The sequence below is a fragment of the Piliocolobus tephrosceles genome, chromosome 12, assembly GCF_002776525.5.
Source record: "Piliocolobus tephrosceles isolate RC106 chromosome 12, ASM277652v3, whole genome shotgun sequence".
Taxonomy (NCBI): domain Eukaryota; kingdom Metazoa; phylum Chordata; class Mammalia; order Primates; family Cercopithecidae; genus Piliocolobus; species Piliocolobus tephrosceles.
Window position 1 is genome coordinate 88,035,534 of NC_045445.1, and position 18,949 is coordinate 88,054,482.

At 38.5% G+C, this 18,949-nt stretch overlaps 1 protein-coding gene across 2 annotated transcripts in view; it reads left to right on the forward strand.

The window, feature by feature from the left end:
* Nucleotides 1–18,949, forward strand: part of ZC4H2 (zinc finger C4H2-type containing) — a 112,270-nt gene that overhangs the window by 14,273 nt on the left and 79,048 nt on the right. Inside the window, exon 2 of one of the 2 annotated variants that reach the window (XM_023198444.1) lies at nt 6,321–6,374. The exons of the other annotated variant lie outside the window; for it this stretch is intronic. The gene's annotated coding sequence lies outside the window, so the exon portion shown is untranslated. The remainder of the gene's footprint in view (nt 1–6,320; nt 6,375–18,949) is intronic. 2 annotated transcript variants of the gene reach the window in all.

The window sequence follows — 18,949 nt, forward strand, 5'->3', positions numbered from 1 at the left end:
ACTTTGTTCCATTCTCCCCGTCACTTTCAGGTACAACAATCAAACGTAGATTTGGTCTTTTCACATAGTCCCATATTTCTTGGAGACTTTGTTCTTTTCTTTTCACTCTTTTTTCTCTAATCTTGTCTTCATGCTTTATTTCATTGAGTTGGTCTTCAATCTCTGCTATCCCTTCTTCTGCTTAATCGATTCAGCTATTGGTACTTGTGTATGTTTCACGAAGTTCTTGTACTGTGTTTTTCATCTCCATCAGGTCATTTATGTTCTTTTCTAAACTGGTTATTCTAGTTAGCCATTCATCTAACCTTTTCTCAAGGTTCTTAGCTTCCTTGCATTGGGTTAGAACATGCTCCTTTAGCTCAGAGGAGATTGTTATTACCCACCTTCTGAAGCCTACTTCTGTCAATTTGTCAAACTCATTCTCTGTCCAATTTTGTTGCCTTGCTGGTGAGGAGTTGTGATCCTTTGGAGGAGAAGAGGTATTCTGGTTTTTGGAATTTTTAGCCTTTTTGCACTAGTCTCCCCATCTTCGTGGATTTATCTGCCTTTGGTCTTTGATGTTGGTGACCTTTGGATTGGGTCTCTGAGTGGACATCCTTTTTGTTGATGTTGATACTATTCCTTTCATTGTGTTAGTTTTCCTTCTAACAGACCCATCTGCTGCAGGTCTGCTGGAGCCTGCTGGAAGTCCACTCCAGACCCTGTTTTCCTAGGTATCACCAGCAGAGGCTACAGAACAGCAAAGATCGCTACTTTTTCCTTCCTGTCGAAGGTTCGTCCCAGAGAGGCACCTGACAGATGCCAGCCAGAGCTCTCCTGTATGAGGTGTCTGTTGGCCCCTGCTGGGAGGTATCTCCCAGTCAGGATACATGGGGGTCAGGGACCCACTTGAGGAGGCAGTTTATTCCTTATCAGAACTTGAAATCTGTCCTGAGTGATCTGCTTCTCTCTTCATAGCTGTCAGGCAGGGATATTTAAGTCTGCTGAAGCTGCACCCACAGCCGCCCCTCACCTGGGTCCTCTGTCCCAGTGAGATGGGGGTTTTATCTATAAGCCCCTGACTGGTGCTACCTTTTTTTTCAGAGATGCCCTGCCCAGAGAGGAGGAATCTAGAGAGGCCTTCTGGCCACAGTGGCCTTGCTGAGCTAAGGTGGGCTCCGTCCAGTTCAAACTTCCTGGCGGCTTTGGTTATACTCTGAGGGGAAAACTGCCTACCCAAGCCTCAGCAATGGCAGATGCCCCTCCCCCAACTAAGCTTGAGTGTCCCAGGTCAACCTTAGACTCTGTGCTGGCAGTGAGAATTTCAAGCCAGTGGATCTTAGCTTGCTCAGCTTTGTGGGGATGGGAGCCCCCGAACCAGACTACTTCACTCCCTGCCTTCAGCACCTTTTCCAGGGGAGTGAATGGTTCTGTCTTGCTGGCATAACAGGTGCCACTGGGGTATGGGAAAAAAAAAAAAAAAAAAAAAAAAAAAAAGCTCCTGCAGCTAGCCCTATGTCTGCTCAAATGGCTGCCCAGTTTCATGCTTGAAACCCAGGGTCTTGGTGACGTAGGCACTGGAGGGAATTTCTTGGTCTGCTGGTTGTGACGACTGTGGGAAAAGCACAGTATCTGGGCCAGAGTGCACCATTCCTCAAAGTACAGTCTCTCATGGTTTCTCTTGGCTAGGGGAAGGAAATCCCCCAACCCTTTGCACTTCCCAGGTGAGGCAACGCCCCACTCTGCTTTGTCTCGCCCTCCATGGGCTGCACCCACGGTCCAACCAGTCACAATGAGATGAACAGGGTGCCTCAGTTGGAAATGCAGAAATCACCCACCTTCTGCATCAATCTTGCTTGGAGCTGCAGACCGGAGCTGTTCCTATTCGGCCATCTTGCCGGCAACCAATGAACATTTTTTTCATGTTGGCAGCTTGTATGTCGTCTTTTGAGAAGTGTCTGTTCATGTCTTTTGCCTACTTTTTAATGGAGTTATTTAGTTTTTGCTTGTTGATTTAAGTTCCTTATAGATTCTGGATATTAGACCCTTGTCAGATGCATAGTTTTTGAATATTTTATCCCATTCTGTGAGTTGTCTATCGATGTTTTCTTTTGCTATGCAGAAGCTCTTTAGATATTGGCATTGGTGGTTCAGTGGTAGAATTCTCAGTTGAATTTTATTTAATGGATTATAGACACTGCACAATTAGCACAAATTGACAGGCATACAGATGAAGTTAAAACCCCAATTTCTTTCTGTTTCATCCTCTATCCTTGTTATCTGAACAATAGGCTTGGTAACAGCAATATGATAATGTTATTTTTGCTTAAGATTGTCATAAGCACTTGATCCTACATTTCATGAGTGTGGAACTAGAACTTAAGAAAAGTGGTATCCAAGGGAGACTTGAATTTGTATCATTGCAACTTCAGAGGAGTTACAACCCTAGTGAAATACAGCCAAGCATGCAACTGCTGAAGGAAAATAGACTCCACCTAGGAATCTGGGTGAAACCTCCTCTGGCTGAGATATAGCAAAACAATAAATTGGGGAAATAGTTATTTTTGGCTTTAATTTCTTTGGGAATTCAATTTCTACATAGTACATAGATTTCAGCATGAAACTTTAACTTTCCTGAAACTTAATACTTAGAGTGGTTTCATATTGTTCAAATGTAGACATTCTGATATTGCTGTGCTGATGTTGCATTATTTGGACTATGCTACCATGCAGTACTCATTGAACCAGGTTTGACAACTGTAGATATGCATAATTTGGTATGTGAAATAAAATAGCAGGTAAATGTTTGAACTGCTGTGCAGCTTTGGTCCTGGGAGGATAAACAAAATAATTGATGAATGTCAGGGAGATAGTGCTAGAAAAGGAGGGGTAGAACTTCTTTTCTGATAGTCCATGGGTCTTCCCTCACAAGGGGGATGGTTATGGCTGACCATCATCTTGACTATTAAGCCCAAAGAGGTGAGAGAAAAAATGCAGAATAATCTAAGGGGAGAGGTGTCCCGATGCCTCTTTTCACATCAGAAATAACTCTAGCAGATGGTTTCCACATATTTTCCTATTTTCTTCCCTCTTTCTAAACGGAAGGGAACATCAAACCAATAGATCATAATGCGAGATATGCCTGGATCACATTTACTTGTAGGCCAAAGAATGGGAACACTGGACTACAGACCAGGCAGGTGTGCAAAGCCTTGGTCCCAGCTGCTCCTCCTTCCATTTTGCTGGGATCATCAAAGTTCTTTCTTTTTAGCTATATGCAGTTGATAGAAAGGTAATATTTTTGTTCATCCTGAGTTAGGGGAATACTAGACTCTCTTAGAACTCTAACCATGTACTTCAAATCAGGTTTCCCAGAACTCTGTATTAGACATATTGGGCCCTGGTCCAACTAATAATAACATGATGCTCTGTTCCCAATTTTTTAATTGTTCTGTTCTCAGGGAACAATTGAGAATGAAGAGTAAGGCAGAATCTGAGCATTCTTGGTTATTCTAGCCAAACCCAACAAAATCTCTTCACATTCCCAGTACTATTCATCTTCTAAATTTATTCTAGCAGGTACTTATGGGATTATCTACTCCAAAACTCTCTCTTAAAAGTCTGCTGTCATCTTTTTTGTCCTTCCTACAACCTACATGGTTGCAACAAGAGTTGTTATATTATTACAACATGATCATACTCCCTAAACATAGTTGATTGGACCAGGGGATAAGTACATTATTTCAGGCAGGCCAGTCAGTACTTTCCCTAGGGTAAAGAAGCAGCATCAGCTGCATCTGTCTCTTTTATCAGAAAAGCAAGAGCTTTTCCATAAGCTTCCCCAGCTGATTCCCACTTAAGATCATTGGTCAAAACGGGGTGCATGGCCACCCTGACTTGAAGGAAGCTGGACAAGTTAGTATCTCACCTGAAGCTGGCCACACTGATGCCCAGAACAAATTTAAGTCTCTTTTGTCAAGGAATAAAAGGGGAATGGGTTTTAGGAAGGCAATTAACAGGGTCTGCCACGTTAATTTGTTTATTTATAGATATAATGCAAAAATAAATTTGCTAAATATAAACTTAGCTGCCTTGCAAGGAGAGTAATTCATTTTAAAAATGACCTTTTTTGGCTGTATATCTTTATGTATTGAGGTAAGCAAGCTAGTAGGAAGGAATTGGGGAGGGTAAAAGTGTTCTGCATAATAGAGGGAAATTTGCTTGGAACTATGGGAGCAATCTTGGAGGGAGAGGACTAAGAGAAGAGATGGGAAGAGGAGAAAGAAGATGATGGAAGGACACATGGCTCCTCCTCTGAGCTTTCTCTTTACCTCCAAATCTTTAACAAAGTCTAGAACTCATGAAAGTATTATTGTGAATAGATTTCTTGTGTAAACTAGTGAAGGGTTGAGGTCCATATGTATATTGTATTAGAGTGAAATATGTATAGCATGTGCAGATGCAGGAGGCAGAGAAAAGAACCTGAGAAAAAAGTGTATTAGCCCCATGGATTATCATAGAATCATGAGGAAAGTCAGGAGCTCACATATCATGGAATGAGAGAGGCCTAAACCAATTATTCCAAGATCTCTGAGGAGTAAGGCTATCCCAGCCAACATTTGGATTATATGTGTTTCTTGTCCTTACCAAGTGGTGATCCCCTTGAGGAGCGAGGTACCATCATACCCATCATTGCATGGAACATAGATAATCTATAAATACTTGTTGAGTTAAATTGAATAGACCTGACCTATATTGAAATTCTCAATATACCTATTTTAACTCCTTTAGTAATAGACTGTCCATTAAGAGTGTGTCTGATTCAGTGTTTTATTAAACGAGATGCCTAAAACATACTAGGTGCTTAAAGGGCCAATTTTCAAAGCCCTGCTTTTATGGAGAGAAATAATGTGCCAGGTAATCTGAGTCCTATTTCTAGCATGCTCTGGAACACTGGCTCTGATTTCTTGGCATTTTGTTTCCCTTAGGCTGATATGGAAATGAATTTTTATTCTCAAGCAAATAATTGATGGCAGGGGAAAGCCGCACAGATACATGCCGTGTGGCAGAGGGAAACCAGTTTGGGATTTTAATTTTCCACCAATGATTAGCCAAATGGATAATCAAGAATTGGCAGTGTACAGCAATTACTCACAATTAGAAGTTGCTTAGGCAGTTCATTTATTCTAAGTATAACGGGGTACAGAAACAAGACTGGAATGATAGACACATAATGTTGAGAATTGTATGAAATTGTAGGTGATTTTTGCTTTCCATGTCATTTTGTGCAATTTTCAAGCTACTGAATATGTTCATAAGTGCTCTTTAAAATAAATTCAGTTCAGTTTTTTTGATGGTACTAGAACTAACATTTACTGAATAACTATTATGTGTTGAGCACTACACTACACACTTTATAAATATAGCATTTAATCTTTGGAGATAGTTTATTCAGCCAATTTTATGGATTATATAACTGGGTTCCAGAGAGGCAAAGTTACTTTCCCACAGATTACAGACAAAAAGTGCAAATAAGAAGACTTAAACCCAGTTTTTTCTGTAGAACTTGGTGAAATATGAATTGCTGGGCTCCCACAGTTCATCCCATGAATTGCTCCCATAGTTTCTGACTTAGTAGGTTTAGGGAAAGGCTGAGAGTTTGCATTCTAAAAGTGCCCAGGTTATGCTGACCATGCTGTTCTTGGAATGACACCATGGGAACCATAGCTCCAGGAAATCTAAGTATATAAAAGCCTGAAGTCATCTCATCTTAGGTTTCCAAATCAGTGGACCAAGGTACACTGGTGTGAATTATAAGTGTGCAGAGGAATCCCTTTTGCCCTCAAAATGGTTGTGTAGGACCTAGGGAAACTAGTCACTCAAGCCACAGGCAGCCTTATTGTTTTACCTCCAGTGTGCTATACATATAAGTATTATTTTCTATCATGTAGAAAGAATTAGAAAGCATCCTTCTAGTCCATCCACTCATATGAGGCCTGAATCCTTTCCACAAAAATCTCTAACAGATAGTCAGATTCTGCTTGAATACCTTCAAAGATGGGGAACTCGTTCACCTATGAAAGATTTAGTTCCAATTTTAGACTGCTCTAACCTGATTATTATAAAACTTTTTTTTTCTACACAAGCAGACAGCTGTGAGAAGAGAGAGCAGAAGAGAAAATATCTGAATCGTGAGTTGTTAGCCCATGGCAGAATGTTTAAATGGATGTTCTGGAGATGTCCATCATTTCTTTCCTGTAATTGTTTTGCTGCATAACAAATTACCCCTAAAATCTAGGAGCTTAAAACAGCTGACATTTATTATCTCACTGTTTCTGCAGATCAAGAATCCAAGCACAGCTTGATTGAGTCCTCTGCTTCAGGATCTTTCACAGGTAACTATCAAGGTGTTGGCTGGGCTCTAGTCATCTCAAGACTCAACTTTGGTGTAATCTACTTTCAAGTTCACATGGTCGTTGGCAGGATTCAGTTATTTGTGGATTGTTGGACTGAAGGGCCTCAGTTCCTTGCTACCTATTGAAGAGAGACTGCCATTAGTTCCTTGTCACAAGAGCCTCTTCAATATGGCAGCATGTTTTATCAAGGCCTGCAAGCTAAAAAATCAATGAAGAGAGTCTGCTAGCAAGAGGGAAGTTGCAAACTTTTGTAACATAATCTAGAAAAGGACATGCCATGAGTTTTGCTATATTCTGTTCATCAGAAGCAAGTCATTAAGTCTAGGCCACCCCTAATAGGAGGGGGTTACACAGAGAAATGGATATTAGAAGGCAGGGATCACTGGAGGCTACTTTAGAAGTTTACCTATTACATGAATACTTCTACACTCCTTAGAATAGCTATCCCTGGCAAAGCCCCAACAAGGTAACCCTTCTCACTGTTTCCTGATTGCCCTGGGTTGGAGGTTAGACACTGGCTTGAATTAGACCACACAGAGACTATGTCACTTGCTGCAGTGATTTAACCTGGCAGGTCCTTGTATCGGAGACTTGTAACTGCCAACATAGTATCCATTTTCATATTCTTCATTGCTAGCACACCTGAGATTTTTTTTCAGGTCCACCATGTGCCTAGTTCACTTCCCCTGCTCCCTTTGCATGTACCTTGGGGTGGCCATAAGGCTATTTCTAGCCAATGAAATGTAAGGGGAAATTCGATGGGCATTTCTGAAAATGCTTTTCTTTCCCAATAAAAAGGGACAGAAACAGATAGAATTTCTTTCTATCTCTTCCTTTATTTTTCCTGCCACGAATGCGGATATCGTGGCCAGAAGTGAAGTAACCACCTTGCAAGGACATGGAGAAGGTCACTGAAATGTTGGTCCTGCTATCATTGAGCTAATCTATCAACATCAATAACCCCCTGCATCTATACTTATTGAATGAGAAAAACCCTTGTTTAAGCCACTGTAGTTGGAATTGTTTATTGCTGCTGAAACCATGCCTACCTGACGTAGTCATGTAGAGAACTGGGACTTACATTTTTGGACAGCTATGATTAGCTAAGCATACTCAGATAGTGAGCAGAGGATAAATTTAAAAATATGATTGTTGAGCAGATGTTTTGAGAGAAGTAAGATTATGTAGTACAAGAGAGAGTGAATGAGAGCAAGAGATGGAAAGATTTTCCAGTTCTCTGTGACATAACTGCATTCTTCTAAGTGTGTTACACAAGATTCTCTACCGTATCATTACAATAACCCTCAATTACTTGAGCTAATTTCTGTAACTGGCAACCAAACATGTCTTGCATGAATACTTGAGCTATTTTTTTTTTAAAGCATGTGACGTAAAGATTGCAATGTACTAGACTTCTTTCTTTGTTTCTGTTCTCTTTTCTTTCTTTCTTTCTTTTCTTTTCTTTTTTTTTTTTTTTTTTTTTTTTTTTTTTGAGATGGGGTCTTCCTCTGTCACCCAGGCTTGAGTGCAGTGGCGCAATCTCGTCTCACTGCAACCTCTGCCTCCTGGGTTCAAGCGATTCTCCTGCCTCAGCCTCCCAAGTAGCTAGGATTACAGTCTAATGTACTAAATTTCTTTATGGCTTTCATAGCTGTAGAGCTACCTAGACTGAAGTCTACCAAACAGCTACATTAATGTAGGTCACTCAAAGATGGCATACCTTCATGCCTGTAATCCCAGCATTTTGGGAGGCTGAGGCGGGCAGATCACGAGGTCAAGAGATCGAGACCATCCTGGCCAACATGGTGAAACCCTGTCTCTACTAAAAATACAAAAATTAGCTGGTATGGGGGCACGTGCTTGTACCTATCATAGAATTATAGTGAGGAACAAAAGTATCAACATTTGTAGAAAAGTTCTTTGCCTTACGCTTGGCATGATGAAGTGTTTTGTTTTTGTTTTTGTTTGTTTTGTGTGTGTGTGAAAAATTTATCTAAAGCTTAGAAGAAAAAGACTTAATTCTGTTTCTCGGCTACCAACTCTCAAGATCCAACTGAAATCTCATTTATTCTGAAAGCCTCAGCATTTAAGCTGAAAAAACTAATTCACCAAAGAGGTTATCTAAATTTTTTAATTTCTCTGAGTTTATGCAGGTATACTCAAATACTACTTTCAATAATTGAAGTAACAGTTTGAAAATAGTAACTATGAAAATAAATTATGTATTTATATTAAATAATCTCTCCATGTCCTATCGACAATAGGTTCATCACATTGGCTTTAAATTATGTTTTACTGAATATATTTAAATAAATGCATATTCTAAAGTATGTCAATAAAGGAACATGTGGTCTTTTCCCTCATTAAAGTATTTTATGTGGCTTAAGAAATATTTTGGAAAAAATCTTACTGACATACTCAGTCTAAAAGGTAAAGCTCCTCTAAGCTCCAGTAAGCGGAGAGATTTGGGGAGGAATACGAAGTAATTTGTGGCTCTTTTACAAAGTACTCCATCCCCTAATCCCATCTTTCCCCTACTATGGGATAGCTTCAATAGGAGTGGAATCCCAAGAAAGATTGGAAATATTCCTTATGGGGATTTAAGTCAATCCCAAGAAAAAAAAAGATTTGAAAGTCCTGAATTATTTGAGTATAACTGAGAAAATGTGACTTAGTATATCTGGACTTTACTAGATTAAGTTTTCAGTCACTGGACAGGAAGGAGACTTGATGTAGTACTAAGTTTGATTGTAAGTAAAGTTACAATTTTTGCACATCTGAGTGTGCAGATTGAAAATAAGATGTCCATTACACATATGAGCAGAAACACAAACAATAAGGACCTTTGAATGGAATCAACCCAAATGTCCATCAGTGACAGACTGGATTAAGAAAATGTGGCACATATACACCATGGAATACTATGCAGCCATAAAAAAGGATGAGTTCCTGTCCTTTGTAGGGACATGGATGCAACTGGAAACCATCATTCTCAGCAAACTATCGCAAGAACAGAAAACCAAATACCGCATGTTCTCACTCATAGGTAGGAATTGAACAATGAGATCACTTGGACACAGGAAGGGGAACATCACACACCGGGTCCTATTGTGTGGAGGGGGTAAGGGGGAGGGATAGCATTAGGAGATATACCTAATGTAAATGACGAGTTAATGGGTGCAGCACACCAACATGGCTCATGTATACATATGTAACAAACCTACACGTTGTGCACATGTACCCTAGAACTTAAAGTATAATAAAAAAATTCAAATATCCAAGAATACTTGACAATAAGGCTCAAATACACTAAAAAATAATAAAAAGATATTCATAAAAAAAAGAAGACAGACAATTCCATTGTGGAGACCAACAGAACCAGAGTGAAGAGAAATTTTAAAAAGACCAAAAGAGAAACTAAAGGTTTATCCTAATTTGTGAGTGATGAGCACTTGGAAGTTGATGCATCATTTTTATGGTTGTTTTATACATTAGTTTAGGCTAATAGATAGTAAAAAGTCACATTGTCTTTATTCAAGAAGGTAAGTTCAATAATTCTCAGTATGTTCCTTTGTCTTCACAAATTCTTGCATTAAATGTGACTGCTCCAGGCATTCCCACCTAGGTTATGTAGTGTCAGGAACTCTGAAGAGTATGAGATTTTACCCTATGTGCAAGATAACAAGTTAGGCTGACATAGTTTCATTAGTGCTGACTGAAGACATGACACTCCTGGGTCAAAGACAAAGGATTTTATTACTTACAGCACAGCAAGTACCATAAACATCACATTTATGTTGGTTACCCTTGCCACCCAAATCTCACAGGAGTAATTTAAAAGGGCCCAGGTGTATGGATGCACATGTAGTGGATTTGTGCCATGCTGAGGAACACTGAACTTAGGGAACCTGAATCTTTCATAATACACAGTAAACAAACCTGCCTGACTTTTGCTTTGCAGGGAAACGTTACCTTTATTATACTGAAGAATAAGCAAACCTTCTATGCTCTGAATGAGGACACTTATCTCTATTTTCCAAGATTGTTTGCTATACAAACATCCTTGAAAACATAGTTGGCACAGGATAGAGGATTCTGGGACGATGGTGGAGTGGAAACCATCACGAATGTGTCTGCCCACCTAGGCAGCAGTTGCACTGGCAGAGTCTGCCTGATAGTAACTATTTTCAAACTCTGGAGTCTATTGAAGGCTTGCAACTTCTGAGGGAAGGCTTGGACAGTAAGGTGCAGTTAATTTGGGTCAATTTCAGGTCTTAGCACAGTAGCAGCTACCCATTCTCCCTGCACTCATCTGTGTGGCAGGCAGCTGTGCCCTGTGTTCCTGAAGTACCTTGCAAAGAGCTTATGGGAGTCTGCAGGGCACAAAAAGGACCTTGTCTTCCAAATAATGGAGAACTTTGCTTGTATTGCCAATAATTTTTTTAAAAAAATAAAATATTGTAAATTATTGTGGATACATAATAGTTGTACATATTTATGGAGTACATATGATGTTTTAATACTATCGTAAAATGTGTAATGGTCAAATCAGGGCAATTGCGGTGTCCATCACCTCAAACATTTATCATCTCTCTGTTTTAGGAACATTCTAATTCTACTCTTTTGGTTATATTGAGATATACAATAAATTATTTTTAACAATAGTAACCCTATTGTGCTACCAAACACTAGATCTTATTCCGTCTGTTTAACTGTATTTTTGTACTCATTAACAATCCCATCTTTATCCCAACCTCCCCACTACCCTTCCAAGCTCCTGGTAACCATCATTCTACTCTATCTCCATGAGTTCAATATTTTTACCTCCCACATATTAGTGAGAAAATGTGATATTTATCATTCTATGCCTGACTTACTTCACTTAAAATAATGGCCCCAGTTCCATCCAGGTTGTTGCAAATAACATGATTTCATTCTTTTTTATGGTTGAATAATATTTCATTGTGTGTCTGTACCTCATTTTCTTTATCCATTCATCTGTTGATAGACACTTAGGTTGATTCCATAGCTTGGCTATTGTGAATAGTGCTCCAGTAAACATGGGAGGGCAGCTATCTCTTTGATATATGGATTTCCTTTGTATTGGATGTACTCAGCATTGGGATTGCCCAATCATATAGTAGTTCTATTTTTAGTTGTTTGAGGAACTTGCATTTGTTCTCCATAGTGGCTGTACTAATTTAAATTTCTACCAACTGTGTGCGGGGGTTCTCCTTTCTTCACATCCTCACCAACATCCATTATTGCCTATCTTTCAGATAAAAGCCATTTTAACTGGGATGAGACAAAATCTCATTGTAGTTTTGATTTCCATTTCTCTGATAAATAGTGATGTTGAGCTTTTTTTTTTTTTGTATCTGTTAGCTGTTCATGTCTTCTGAAAATTCTTTTCACTTATTTTGCCTATCTTTTAATCAGATTATTTGTTGTTGTTTTCCTGTTAAGTTTTTTGAACTCCTTACATATTCTGGTTATTAATCCCTTATCAGATGGGTACCTTGCAAATATTTTATCCCATTCTATGTGCTGTCTCTTCACTTTGTTGATTGTTTCCATTGCTGTGCAGAAGCTTTTTAGCTTGATGTGATCCTGTTTGTCCATTTTTGTTTTGGTCACCTGAGCTTTTGGGGCCTTACTCAAGAAAAGTTTGCCCTAACCAATGTTCTGGAGTGTTTCTCCAAGGTTTTCTTCTAGTACTTTCATAGTTTCAAGTCTTATATTTAAATATTTAATCCCATTAAATTTGATTTTGATTCTTGTATATGGTGAGAGATAGGGGTCTAGTTTCATTCTTCTGCATATGGATATCCCATTTTCCCAGCACCATTTATTGAAGAGTGATTGATTCTTCTGATCACAGAGATACAAAGAAGCCAGAAGCCATTATTGTTGCACCTCCCCAATTGTTACAAGTCCCTTCTCCTCTGGCTGCGGTGACTTCCAAGAAGTTTGAAGGGCTGGCACCCTTTTTTTCCCCTTTTACTTTTCTCTTTTTCCCCTCTTCAGAGCCAGATATTAAAAACTGGGACATTCAAAAACAACTGTATATATGGGGAAAATTAGAAAATGACTGTGCCTGCCCAGGGAAAGGCTCAGAAATTACCCAAGAAGACTTTAGATTTACACTTCAGGCTGATACTTGGCATAGAGACAGTCTACAGCAATAAAAATTAAAAGCAATAAATAAAAACAGTAACAAAAACTAGAAAACCCTGGGTAAGGGAGACAGTCTTCTTTTCAGAGTTACCAACATTGCTAGATTCAAATGTCCAGTTTTCAATGATAAATCACAAGGCATACAAAGAAAGAGAAAAGTATGGCCCTTTTAAAGGAAATGAATAAATAAACAGAAACTGTCCCTCAGAAAGATCTGGTGGCAGGTATATCAGACAAAGACTTTAAAACAGTTGTCTTAAAGATACTCAAAGAACTAAAGGAAGATGTGGAGAAAAACAGTAAACAATCTTTGAACAAAATAGAAATATCCTTGAGAAGAGAAAATCTGAAACAAAATCAAAAAGAAATTCTGAAGTTGTAAAGTACAAATGAAATGAAAAATTCACTAGAGGAATTCAAGGGCAGGTTTGAAGAGGCAGAGGAAAGAATTGACAAACATGAATAAGGCAATAGAAATTATTAAGAAAACAGATTGAAAAAAAATGAATAGAGCCTAAGGGACCTATAGAACATCAGCCATCAACCTGGCCATTATATGCATTGTGGGAATACAAGAAGGAGAAAAGCAAGAAAAATGGGCAGAAAGAATATTGGAAGAAATAGTGGTGGAAAACTCCCCAAATTTGATGAAAAACATGAATATAAACATCCAAGAAGGTCAGTGAACTCCAAGTAAGATGAACTCAGAGAGACCCACAGCAATACATATTATAATAACAAAAAATTTTGAAAGCAGCAAGAGAGAAGCAACTGATCACATACGTGGACTCCTCAATAACATTACAGCAGATTTCTCATCAGAAACACTGGTGCTGAGAAGAATGTATATTCTGTTGAATTGGGGTGGAGAGTTCTTTAAATGTCTATTAGTTCCACTTGGTCTAGAGCTAAGTTCAAGTTCTGAATATTCTTGTTAATTATCTGGCTCTTTGCTCTGTCTAATATTGACAGTGGGGTGTTAAAGTCTCCCACTATTATTGTGTGGGAGTCTAAGTCTCTTTTTAGGTTTCTAAGAACTTGCTTTATGAAACTGGGTGCTCCTGTATTGGGTGCATATATATTTAGGATAGTTATGCATATATATTTAGGATAGTTAGGCCAGAAGATAGTGAACTGATATATTTACAGGACTAAAAGAAAAAAAACTAAGAATCCTATATCTAGCAAAATTTTTCATGAAAAAGTGAGAAAGAAATTGAGACATTTGCAGATAAACAAAAGCTGAGGGAGTTCATTACCACTAGACCTGCCCTTCAACAAATGTTCAAGGGAGTCCTGCACAATGAAATGAAAGGACCATAGACAGTAACTTGAAGCCATATGAAAAAAATAAAATCTCAAGAAATATAAATACATGGACAATTTTAAAAGCTAATGTTACTGTAGCATTTTGTAACTGCTTTTTGTTTTCTAATGTTTTAATGGATAAAAGAGAAAAACAATTATCAATCTAAAAGCTAGCATTTTGTTATTTTCCTTTGAAACTCAACATTTTGTTTTCTATATAATTTAAAAGAGTAATGCATGTAATACAATTATTAGTTTATGTTTTGCAGCACACGATATATAATGATAGAATTTCATATCAACAGCCCAAATGGGTGTAAACAGAACTGAAAAGGAGCTGAGTTTTTGTATGTTATTGAAGTTAAGCTTCTGTAAACCAAATTAGAGTGTTATAACTTTAGGATGTTAAATGTAATCTTCATGGAAACCACAAAGAAAATAGCAACAGACTATACATTAAAGAGAATGAAAAACAAATCAAAACATTTCACTCCCAAATCAACTAAAAAAGAAAACAGTAATGCAGGAAATGAGGAATAAAAAAGCAGTATAAAAAAATCACAAAGCAAAATGGTTAAGTACATCCATTCTTACCAGTAATTACTTTTTTAACTTTTTTATTATTATTATACTTTAAGTTATGGGATACATGTGCAGAACGTGCACGTTTGTTATATAGGTATACAGGTGCAATGGTGGTTTGTTTGCTGCACCCATCAACCTGTCATCTACATTAGGAATTTCTCCTAATGCTATCCCTCCCCTTGCCCTGCATCGCCCAACAGGCCCCTGTGCGTGATGTTCCCCTCCCTGTGTCCATGTGTTCTCATTGTTCAACTCCCACTTGTGAGTGTTCCTGTGTTAGTTTGCTGAGAATGATGGTTTCCAGCTTCATCAGTGTCCCTGCAAAGGACATAAACTCATTCTTTCTAATGGCTGCATAGTATTCCATGGTGTATATGTGCCACATTTTCTTTATTCAGGCTTTCATTGATGGGTATTTGGGTTGGTTCCAAGTCTATGCTATTGTAAATAGTGCTGCAATAAACATACATGTGCCTGCGTCTTTATAATAGAATGATTTTTAATGCTTTGGGTATATACCCAGTAATGGAATTGCTGGGTGAAATGGTATTTCTGCTTCTAGACCCTTGAGGAATCACCACACTGTCTTCCACAATGGTTGAACTAATTGACACTCGCATCAACACTGTAAAAGCGTTCCTATTTCTCCACATCCTCTACAGCATCTGTTGTTTCCTGACTTTTTAATGATTGCCATTCTAACTGGTGTGAGATGGTATCTCATTGTGGTTTTGATTTGCATTTCTCTGAAGACCAGTGAGGATGAGCTTTTTTTCCATATGTTTTTTGGCTGCATAAATGTCTTCCTTTGAGAAGTTTCTGTTCATATCCTTCACCCACTTTTTAATAGGGTTGCTTGTTTGTTTTTTTGTTGTTGTTGTTTGTTTTTCTTTTCTTTTTTCTTTTTTCTTCTGAATGTGTTTACATTCCTTGTAGATTCTGGATATTAGCCCTTTGCCAGATGGACAGACTGCAAAAATATTCTCCCATTCTGTAGGTTGCCTGCTCATTCTGATGATGGTTTCCTTTGCTGTGCAGAAGCTCTTTAGTGTAATTAGATACCATTTGTCAATTTTGGCTTTTGTTGCCATTGCTTTTGGTGTTTTAGTCATGAAGTCTTTGCCCGTGCCTATGTCCTGAATGGTATTGCCTAGGTTTTCTTCTACAGTTTTTATGGTTTTAGGTCTTATGCTTAAGTCTTTAATCCATCTTGAGTAATAATTTTTGTATAAGGTGTAAGGAAGGGGGCCTGTTTCAGTTTTCTGCATATGGCTAGCCAGATTTCCCAAGACCGTTTATTAAATAGGGAATAATTTTCCCATTGCTTGTTTGTGTCAGGTTTGTCAAAGATCAGATGGTTATAGATGTGTGGCATTATTTCTGAGTCCCCTGTTCTGTTCCATTGGTCTATATATCTGTTTTGGTACCAGTACCATGCTGTTTTGGTTACTGTAGACTTGTAGTATAGTTTGAAGTCAGATAGCGTGATGCCTCCAGCTTTGTTCTTTTTGCTCATGATTGTATTGGGTCTGAGGGCGCTTTTTTGGTTCCATATGAAATTTAAAGTAGTTTTTTCCAATTCTTTGAAGAAAGTCAGTGGTAGCTTGATGGGGGTAGCATTGGACCTATCAGTAACTTTGGGCAGTATGGCCATTGTTACGATATTGATTCTTCCTACCCATGACCCTGGAATGTTTTTCCATTTGTTTGTATTCTCTCTTATTTCCCTGATAAGTGGTTTGTAGTTCTCTTTGAAGAGGTCCTTCACATCCCTTTGAAGTTGTATTCCTAGGTGTTTTAATCTCTTTGCAGCAATTGTGAATGGGAGTTCACTCATGATTTGGCTCTCTGTGTGTCTATTATTGTTGTATAGGAATACTTGTGATTTTTGCACATTAATTTTGTATTCAGAGTCTTTGCTGAAGTTGCTTATCAGCTTAAGGAGATTTGGGGCTGAGATGATGGGGTTTTCTTTTTTTATTATTATTATACTTTAAGTTCTAAGGTACATGTGCATAACGTGCAGGTTTGTTACATATGTATACTTGTGCCATGTTGGTGTGCTGCACCCATCAACTAGTCAGCACCCATCAATTCGTCATTTATATCAGGTATAGTTCCCAATGCAATCCCTCCCCCCTCCCCCCTCCCCATGATAGGCCCCGGTGTGTGATGTTCCCCTTCCCGAGTCCAAGTGATCTCGTTGTTCAGTTCCCACCTGTGAGTGAGAACATGCGGTGTTTGGTTTTCTGTTCTTGTGATAGTTTGCTAAGAATGATGGTTTCCAGCTGCATCCATGTCCCAACAAAGGATGCAAACTCGTCCTTTTTTATGGCTGCATAGTATTCCATGGTGTATACGTGCCACATTTTCTTAATCCAGTCTGTCACTGATGGACATTTGGGTTGATTCCAAGTTTTGCTATTGTGAATAGTGCCGCAATAAACATACGTGTGCATGTGTGTTTATAGCAGCATGATTTATAATCCTTTGGGTATATACCCAGTAATGGGATGGCTGGGTCATGTGGTACATCTAGTTCTAGATCCTTGAGGCATTGCCATACTGTTTTCCATAATGGTTGAACTAGTTTACAATCCCACCAACAGTGTAAAAGTGTTCCTATTTCTCCACATCCTCTCCAGCACCTGTTGTTTCCTGATTTTTAATGATTGCCATTCTAACTGGTGTGAGATGGTATCTCATTGTGGTTTTAATTTACATTTCTCTGATGGCGAGTGATGATGAGCATTTTTTCATGTGTCTGTTGGCTGTATGAATGTCTTCTTTTGAGAAATGTCTGTTCATATCCTTTGCCCACTTTTTGATGGGGTTGTTTGTTTGTTTCTCGTAAATTTGTTTGAGTTCTTTGTAGGTTCTGGATATCAGCCCTTTGTCAGATGAGTAGATTGCAAAAATTTTCTCCCATTCTGTAGGTTGCCTGTTCACTCTGATGGTAGTTTCTTTTGCTGTGCAGAAGCTCTTTAGTTTAATGAGATCCCATTTGTCAATTTTGGCTTTTGTTGCCGTTGCTTTTGATGTTTTAGACATGAAGTCCTTGCCCATGTCTATGTCCTGAATGGTACTAAATAGGTTTTCTTCTAGGGTTTTTATGGTATTAGGTCTAACATTTAAGTCTCTAATCCATCTTGAATTAATTTTCGTATAAGGAGTAAGGAAAGGATCCAGTTTCAGCTTTCTACTTCTGGCTAGCCAATTTTCCCAGCACCATTTATTAAATAGGGAATCCTTTCCCCATTTCTTGTTTCTCTCAAGTTTGTCAAAGATCAGATGGCTGTAGATGTGTGGTATTCTTTCTGAGGACTCTGTTCTGTTCCCTTGGTCTATATCTCTGTTTTGTTACCAGTACCAATGCTGTTTTGGTTGCTGTAGCCTTGTAGTATAGTTTGAAGTCAGGTATTGTGATGCCTCCAGCTTGGTTCTTTTGACTTAGGATTGTCTTGACAACACAGGGTCTTTTTTGGTTCCATTTGAACTTTAAAGTAGTTTTTTCCAATTCTGTGAAGAAACTCATTGGTAGCTTGATGGGGATGACATTGAATCCATAAATTACCTTGGGCAGTATGGCCATTTTCACGATATTGATTCTTCCTATCCATGAGCATGGTATGCTCTTCCATTTGTTTGTGTCCTCTTTTATTTCACTGAGCAGCAGTTTGTAGTTCTCCTTGAAGAGGTCCTTTACATCCCTTGTAAGTTGGATTCCTAGGTATTTTATTCTCTTTGAAGCAATTGTGAATGGAAGTTCATTCCTGATTTGGCTATCTGTTTGTCTGTTATTGGTGTATAAGAATGCTTGTGATTTTTGCACATTAATTTTGTATCCTGAGACTTTGCTGAAGTTGCTTATCAGCTTAAGGAGATTTTGGGCTAAGACAACGGGGTTTTCTAAATATACAATCATGTCATCTGCAAACAGGGACAATTTGACTTCTTCTTTTCCTAACTGAATACCCTTTATTTCTTTCTCTTGCCTGATTACCCTAGCCAGAACTTCCAACACTATGTTGAATAGGAGTGGTGAGAGAGGGCATCCCTGTCTTGTGCCAGTTTTCAAAGGGAATTTTTCCAGTTTTTGCCCATTCAGTATGATATTGGCTGTGCGTTTGTCATAAATAGCTCTTATTATTTTGAGGTACATTCCATCAATACCGAATTTATTGAGCGTTTTTAGCATGAAGGGCTGTTGAATTTTTTCAAAAGCCTTTTCTGCATCTATTGAGATAATCATGTGGTTCTTGTCTTTGGTTCTGTTTATATGCTGGAATACGTTTATTGATTTGTGGATGTTGAACCAGCCTTGCATCCCAGGGATGAAGCCCACTTGATCATGGTGGATAAGCTTTTTGATGTGCTGCTGAATCCGGTTTGCCAGTATTTTATTGAGGATTTTTGCATCGATGTTCATCAGGGATATTGATCTAAAATTCTCTTTTTTTGTTGTGTCTCTGCCAGGCTTTGGT